Raw genomic sequence first — 8,843 nt, 5'->3', positions numbered from 1 at the left:
CAGCACCATCTCAGTCTTAAGCACCCTCCCGTTTCACACTGGCTTCTCTCTCTAGCTCCGACTCCAGTAACCCCACATCCCACCTGCCACCCACGATCCTTTGCCTTTCGACCTTTTTTTTCACTTTTGCCTTTCCCTTGACATGCCCGCTCTTCCCCCTTCCCAGTTTAAATCCCACAGCCGAGCATCATCCACCCGCCCAAGCTGGTTAAATTCAATTGTCCGTTTCCTCCGTGCCCACGAACGTGGCCACAGAAAAACGCACTGCAGACCCGTGACCATCACTGCCTGGACACCAGAGTCCATTTCTCCTTGTCCTCCACTCTAGACTCTTGCAGATGCCCTCTCCTTGAACTCCCAGCGCCTCCCAGAGCCATTCTCCCTCTCCTCTCCCAGCCTGCTTCCTATTTGGGAAGGAACACAGAAGCAGCCGTGAGCTCCTACCACCACCCCTGCCTCCCAGCCCCAGGGCCCCTGTGCTCCCTCGGCTTTGCCTCCTGATACTTCAAAAACCACCCTGTCCCTTCCTTAGATGCTCCCCTCCATTCCCTCTCATCTTCTCAAGACATGACCCAGCCTCCTTCCCTATCAGACAATGCTGATCAAAATACAAACACACAATTATTTCTCCTATTTCAAACATAATTGTGAATCCTACAGTTCCCCCTTCAGCAACTGCCTTATTTCTCAGTTTTCCTTGACAGCGAAACTCTTTCAAATATTGTATGTGTCCACTTTCTCCCATGCCTTTCCCGTCCCATTCTCTCTTGAACTCACTCCCATCAGCTTCCACACCCAGTGACACTACCTTGTCAAAGTCATCAGCGACCCCAGGTCATTATTCAATCAGCGGTCAATAGTCCACGGTCCTTTCTCGAATGGTCAGCAGCACCAGCGGGTTAAGCCTTCCTGCTTTCCTGACATGCCTCCTTCACTGGCCCCAGGCCCCCAAGTCACTTCTTTTCCACTGGCCTCTCCTCATCATCTATCGTTGCTTCCTCCTCATCTTCCCAACATTGGGATACACCCAGACTCAGCTCTTGGACCGCTTTCCCATCTGCCCTGGTTTCCTTGGTGACCGCATCCAATCACTTAAATACTATCTATGTGCCTGGGACACCTGCCTGGATCCTACCCCTGAATTCCAGACTCAATTTCCCCCCAGCCTACTTGACAAACTCCATCTGGCCTCGGACAGTGAGGAACGGAGGCCCTCAGTCCGCAGCCCAGGGACAACTGAACCCTGCCGACAGCCGCTGATTTTGCCTGGAAGTGGATCCCACCCCATCAGGCCTTCAGCAGCCTCTGGACCCTGCCGCCTGCTAAATTTCGAGCTAATCTGTTATACAGCTACAAACAATTAACTATCAGAGAGAGGTCAAGTAACCAGCCTGAGGTCATACAGCTTATTGGGAGGGAATCAGGATCGAAGTCCAGTCTGTCCCTCCCCTACATCAGTGGTCCCCAACCTTTTCGGTCAACTCATTAGAAGACTCTGAGGCTGGGATAGATTGAGGACAGGAGAAGGGGACGACAGAGGACGAGATGGTTGGATGGCATCACCGACTCAATGGACATGAGTTTGAGCAAACTCCAGGAGTCAGTGAAGGACAGGAAAGCCTGGCGTGCTGCAGTTCATGGGCTTGCAAAAGAGTTGGATGTGACTTAGCGACTGAACAACAACCTTTTTGGCACCAGAGACCAATTTCATGGAAGACCATTTTTCCACAGAAAAATGGGATTTGGAGGGATGGTTTCAGGATGATTCAAACGCATTATATTTATTGTTCACTTTATTTCTAATCTAATACCGCTGCTGATCTGACAGGAGGTACGGTCCTCGGCCCAGAGGCTGGGGACACCCGCCCTAGATCTTGTGTTTTTAAATTTCAAAACAGGGACTTCCCTGGTGATCCAGTGGTTGGGACTTCACCTTCCAATGCAGAGGGTGTGCGTTGAATCCCTGGTCAGGGAGCTCAGATCCCACATGCCTTGTGGCCCCTAAAAACCAAAACATAAAACAGAAGCAGTATTATAATAAATTCAATAAAGACTTTAAAAAGGGCCCACATCCAAAAAAAAAGCTTTACAAAAATAAACTTCAAAGCATACCACATCTCAGAACATTCCCCATCTTGAGTTACAATGGATGTTTCCACCAGCATCTCTGCAGAGCAGAAGGACACTTGTGAGCGCCATCCCTAGCAGGTTGATGGATCTGAACATCAGCCTCCTTACTGGTCTCCGTGCTTCTCCTACCTACTCACTCAGCTGCCAGACGTTGGTTCTGAGGCACCAAACGGACCGCATCACTCATGGATTTAAAGCCCCATGACGACCCATCCAGGGGGTCCTCAGGCTGCCGTCCGTCCTGTCCAGAGCCGGTGCCCACATGCTCGCTGCGCACCCCTCCTGCTCACGGTCCACAGGCCTCCCTGTGCTGGGTCCTTCCTCCCAGGCGGGCGTCCACCCCCATGTGGGGATTCTGGGGGAGCCTCCTCCCACCCACTCAGCACCTGGCCAACCACTCCCTTTATCCTCACGTCCCCCTCTCCTGGGTCTCGAGCATCAGCATTTGAACAAGCTGGGTGTCCCCCGTCTACATAAACCAGAAAGACGGAGAAAGTCGTCACCCCCATGCCCCCCTCCAGCCCCTGGCCTGGCTCTCTCCGCACACCCCGGCCGAGGAAAGAGCTGTTCGCGCGTCTTGTCCCCGCATCCTCTCCTGCTCACCCTCCGTCACTGCCCTCGGCATTCTCTGCCCCCAGCACGCTGACCAAACCGAGGCTACTGGGGCCCTCCTCCAGCTGAACCAAACAGGTCCTTCTCGATCCTTCCCTTCCTGGGCTTCTCTGCAGCGTTCCACACTGTTGAGTGCTCTCCACCATGCGAACCTGCTCCTTCACTCTTGGTTTTCTGGACATTCTTGCACCTGTCTCCCTGATTCTGCCCATTGGCCCCTCGTCCTACGCAGCCCAAATGGAGGCCCCCCAGGCATCAGCCCCCAGGCCCTCTTGTCGTCTCCTCCATGGGGACCCTGTTGCTTTGACTCCCATCCTGGGATGAACAAAAGCTATGTTCACTGGCTCCAGTTCAGATTATTCTTCTTCACCCACTGACACCCGAAGTAGATGGACCTGGGGCCCGTCACCTCTCTGCAGGCCTGAAAATGTCCTCTTCCTATGAACCCCTCTCTGAAGACGACATCACCATCAGCTCCACTGTCAGACCCAGAACCCCAGGAGTCAGCCTGCATGCCCCTCCCCCTCCCCAGCCCCACGGGTGAACAGAGCACCCCCCTGGAACCCCCATCTCCATAACCTACTGCCTTGGTTTTGGTTTAGTGCCTATTAAATGACCCCTCCCTAACTGTCCTTTCTCCCCCACAAGAAGGTCAGCTTCCTGAGGGCAGGCCCCCATCCGTCCAGTCCACAGCTGTGCCTGCAGCTCCGAGAAGGGCCAGGCACGTGGCAGGCACTCCAGTATATGAGGAATGAACAGACATTGCACAGTCAGTTTTCTCTGGAATCCATGGCTGCAGTCTGCCTTCTGAGATGCTCTTCCACTGCAACCAGCACGGCTGAGAGGGCCGGTGGGTGTTCGGAGGAACACAAACTTTCTCCTGCACTTGACTCAACCAGAACCCCAGGTCAGAACTAAATCACTCCTCTGATTGCTGCTACAGGTGTCCAGCCTGTAGCAAAGGAGAGAGAGAACCCTCGGCGGCAGGAGGTGTGCAGGGCCAGGAAAGCAGGCATCTGGAGTGAGGTCAGCTGAACAGTGGTCTCCAGAGAGGTCCATCCTAATTCCTGGGACCTAGGACTATGTCACCTTACAAGGCAAAGGGCACTTTGTGACTGTGATGATGTTAAGAATCTGGGGGTTGGGAGATTATCCTGGATGATCTAGGTAGACCCATTACAGTCGCAGAGTCTTTTATAGGAAGCAGGCAGGAAGGTCAGAGAAGGAGCTGTGATGGCAGAAGCAGAAGTCAGAGTGATGTGAGCCAAGAACACAGGAAGCTTCTAGAAACTGGAAGAGGCAAACGGATTTTGCCAGATTCTGGTCTGGAGCCTCCAAAAGGAATAGCCCGGCCGACATCTTGCCTTTAGGACTCCTGACCTCCAGAAATGTAAGATAATTAATTTGTGCTATAAACCGTTAAGTTTGTGGTGACTTGTGGCAACAAACTCCAATACTTTGGCCACTTCATGCCAAGAGTTGACTCATTGGAAAAGACCCTGATGCTGGGAAGGATTGGGGGCAGGAGGAGAAGGGGACGACAGAGGATGAGATGGCTAGATGGCATCACCAACTCAATGGACATGAGTTTGGGTAAACTCTGGGAGTTGGTGATGGACAGGGAGGCCTGGCGTGCTGCAATTCATGGGGTCCCAAAGAGTCAGACACAGCTGAGCGACTGAACTGAACTGAACTGAAGAAATAGTAGTACCTACTCTTCCTTAACAACCTACCAGGTGGCTGCCAGCCACTTCAGTGGGCCATGAATATGGACTGGAAACTCAGGCTAAAATCCTGGCCCTCAATGTGATGGTATTAGGAGATGCCTTTGGGAGTAATTAGGTCTTGAGGGTGGAGCTCTCATGAAGGGGATTAGTGCCCTTACAAAAGAGGCCCCAGAGAGCTCTCTTTCCACCCCATGAGGACACAAGGAGAAATGGGCAGCCTGCAGTCCACAAGAGGGCCCTGACCAGGACCTGCCCTTGTTGACATCCTGGTCTCAGACTCCCTGCCTCTGGAATTGTGAGAAATAAATTTCTATTGTTCACAAGCATCTCCCCCTCCCCACCATGGTACTTGGTTATAACATCCCAAACGGATGGAGACAGTCATTCACAGTATTCTGCCAAGAAGGTCTCTTACCTACATTTTACTCATCAGGAACCAGAGGCCCTGAGAGGTGGCATGACTTCCCCATGGCCATGCGCCTGGCTACAGCAGAGCCCAGCCGCACAGCCCCGTCTCTTTGACTCTGAAGCCCACGTTCTCCCCTCTGAGCCGCACTGCTTCTCCAGTGCCCCTCCACCTCTTTGGGCTTCGATTTCTCCATTTGTCTCATGAATTGATTTGATTAGATCAGCCCATCCACCAAACACAAACTTCGTGAGCTGTTAGCAGACGCTACATGGGGAAGAGACTGGGGAAGCAGGTTTACAGTATGATATCTTTGGAAGTGCCGAATTGAAGTTAGAAAGCTTTTCTTGTTTTTTGCTGCAGACTTCAGAACCTCTCAGAGACAAAGAGTACCGCGGCTGTTTAAAAGATGGAAAAAAAGCATTTCCTACCTGACTGACCCATGGGGCCATGTGGAGCAGAACATTGCTCAGGACTAATTCTGGGGACACCTCACTCTGAAATGCTGATAATCTGGACAGTCTTTTCATTTACAAAGGGCCTGGGTTCTACGAGCATTCACCGCCCCCCACCCCCCACCACCACTGTCAGCGGTCTTCAACTGATGCTAAGTTCTGCTCCGAGGAGGGTGACCCAGGTCGAGTCTGCCACTGAGCCCCCCAGGGAAGCCCAGCTGTAGTTTGCCTTGTGAGATGGGTCCTTCTCCTCCTCTGAGTTTCTTGTCACTGTGCTAACAAATTGCCACAAACTTATGCCTTAAAGCAGCAGAGCATTATCACCTTATAGTTTGGGAGGTCAGAAGCCTACAGTCAAGGTCCTGCCACGGCTGCGTTCCATCTGGAAGCTCAAGGATTTTTCCCGCCTTTTCCAGCTTCTGGGGGCCACCCACACTCCTTGGCTCACGACCCCTTCCTCAGTCTTCAGCACCAGCAGTGCCAGGTCCAGCCTTCCTTGCCGCCTCCCTCGTCCACGTTTACGGGCTCTTGTGGTTCCACTGGACCCACGCGGGTACCCCAGGCCAGTCTCCTGACCGTGAGGTCAGCTGACTAGCAAGCTTAATTCCAGCTGCAACCTTAACCCCCCCTCTCGAGGTGGCATCCATTCACGGGTTCCAGGTTCTAGGACGTGGATGTCTTCAGGGGCCATTACTGTGCGTCCTTCACCTCCTCTGCTCAGCTCTGAACTCAGCACAGTAACAGCGCTCATTGCTGTGCTTGTTACGTTCTCACCCCAGCCCTCAGAGTGGCGGGCTCCCGTCACCCCGCCTGACAGGAAACTGAGCCTCAGAGGTGTGAAGTCACCCGCTGAGGCCGCCCAGTGGGAAAGCAGCCCGGCTGGGACTCATGGCCACGTCCACGTGTGTGCCTCAGGAGCCCATGTTCTTGGCCACCACAGGGGGTGCCTGTTACCCACCACGGACCAGCTCCTCCCCCACTGAGCACCCCCACCTGCTTCACTCAGGAGAGCGGACACAGTCCTAAGCTCCACACATCACTTCCACGGGCCCATGAGCCCACTTCTCTGGACCTCAGGGTTCTCCTCCCTGGGCCTACCCCAGCTGGTGTGCAGAAACATTCAACGTGCCAAGACCCCACGTGGGCGTCACTGGGTGAGTCTGTGTAAATGGTGGCTGCCCTTGGGGGACTGGGGGTGGTGATTCTCCTGACTGTATTATAAAGCCACAGACAGGGCTTCTTCCCTGGCAGCTCAGCGGCAAAGAATCCACCTGCCAATGCAGGAGACGGGTTCAATCCCTGATCTGGGGAGATCCCACATGCAGTGGAGCAACCAAGCCGTGTGCCACAACTACCGAACCTGTGCTCTAGAGTCCGGCAGCCACAGTTACGGAGCCCTCGAGTCCTCGAGCCCATGCTCTGCCACAAGAGAAGCCACTGCAGTGAGGAGCCTGAGCACTGCAACTCGAGTAGCCCCCGCCCGCCACAATGAGGGGAAAGCCCATGTGCAGCAATGAAGACCCAGCATGCGGAAAATAAATACATAAATAAATAAAATATAAAATGACTGGGTTGGAAGAAATGAACCATCAGTAAGAATTTTTCAAAAAAGCCGCACACAACATTGGAAATCTGACAACCAGGGACATGAGCGTGCATCTGCTGAGTGCCTGGGCCGGGTGCTTAGACACCGGTTTGCTCACAGGATCCATCCAGAAGCACCTGGAGACTTTCCTCAGTAGCTCCATCCTCAGTGCGCATCCAGGGAAACTGAGGCCTGATAGCTGGGTGAGAGCTCCTATTCGCTCACATGTGTACTCAACAGTATTTACTGATGCTGAGGATGTGTTCTGGCTACAGCAGGGGAGAGCTCACATTCCGGCAGGAGACAGACTGTAAACCCTGAACAGGAGGGATGGAGATGAGTGACAAGTGCCACAGAAGACGCAAGGAGGCTGGAGTAGGCGGGGGGATGGGAGCTGGTAGGGTGGCTGGCGGTGGGGCGGTGAGTGTCAGGGTGGGCCTGGCACCCCACGAAGCCTGGATGAGTCACCCTGCGGGCCGGGTCTCTCCTTGTTCTTTAGGCCACGTGCGAGGCTCCAGGAGGACCCCCGCTGATGACCACACGGCATGAAGTGGCAGAGGTAGGACCTGAACCAGGTCTGTGTGCGCCCCACGCAGGTACCTGTAACCCCTGCCCCCAGAGGCCACACCATGAGGAGGTGCTGCCCATGAACCTCAGATCAGCACTGTCCCAGGGTTACATCAAAACACAGCCGGGGCCTGTCCTGGTTCCCCAGTAAGAGAGGAAGAGGACGAGGTGCCCCCTAAGAAGGGTGGGGAAGATCTGCTCAAGGAGGTTTGTTTGGAGGGTCTAAAAACCCAAACCTGGCCATGAACACTAGTGCAGAAACGCACGTCTTCTCCCTGTGAATATTATAAGTCTTAGAAATCCAGCTTCCTTCCCAGGCCAGGCTGGAGAGGGGTGAACTCCTGCCAGCTGGAACCCCAACGTGCTCGCTAAGTGGGTACAGCTGTCGGCTTCTGTGTTTAGGAACCGTTCACATGTTACCGTGACATTAAATACTTTTCTTCCTAATGAGCATTTCCCCCTCAAACGTCCGAAGGTGAAAAGAGACATCCTCTGGGCCCAGCCAAGGCAAAGTCTGTGCAGAAATTTTCCTGATGCTGATACTGGGGCACATTCTGTTAGTAAGACGAGGAGCGTTTCCCGAGACGGAGACACTCGGTGGAGCCCTGCTGCCCCCTAGAGGGACGGGTCCCGGAGGCCCAGGCGGGAGGAGACGCTGGCCCTGGGGCCCGGGGCTCTCCCTGGGCCTCCTATAAGGCCCCCTCTCCCCCGCCTCTCTGCCTGTCCTCGGCATCTCACTCCAGGACCACCTTTCGCCTGATCTCCGTCCATCTGCCGCATCAACACAACGTAGGAGGAGCCCCTGGCTCCGCTAGCTGGTCCCGAGGTCCCAAGGACTCAGCTCGCTCTGCCCAAAACACTGGCCAACATCCCCCAGGACATTTGCTAGGCCTCTCTGAAGATTTTAAAGCCCTAAACCCTAAAGAAAATAGGGTTTCTATCCCAGCCTCCCACCTGATTCAAACAAGCCCCATTCTTAAGAGGTAAGATAAGGAAAGAGTAAGGAGGTCTAAGGGGCTTCCCAGGTGGCTCTAGTGGTAAAGAACCCACCTGCCATCACAGGAGACATAAGAGACTCGAGTTCGGTCCCTGGGCTGGGAAAGATCCCCTGGAGAAGGAAACAGCAACCCACTCCAGTATTCTTGCCTGGAGAATCCCATGGACAGAGGAGCCTGGACACTGAAAACTACAGTCCACGGGGTCGCAGTGTCGGACGCGACTGAAGCGACTGAGCATGCACGCCAGGAGCTCTGCTTTGGGATGTGATGTGATGACTACTTTTGGGGTCTTTTTTTTTGTTTTTTTAAATACATATTCCTCAAATTACTAACAAAAGTTTTTGGTGCATGGCTCTGCTTGTG

This window comes from Giraffa tippelskirchi, chromosome 13 (genome assembly GCF_054371585.1).
Source record: "Giraffa tippelskirchi isolate mGirTip1 chromosome 13, T2T-mGirTip1v1.2.pri, whole genome shotgun sequence".
NCBI classification, from domain to species: domain Eukaryota; kingdom Metazoa; phylum Chordata; class Mammalia; order Artiodactyla; family Giraffidae; genus Giraffa; species Giraffa tippelskirchi.
Note: the sequence above shows the minus strand (reverse complement) of the source record.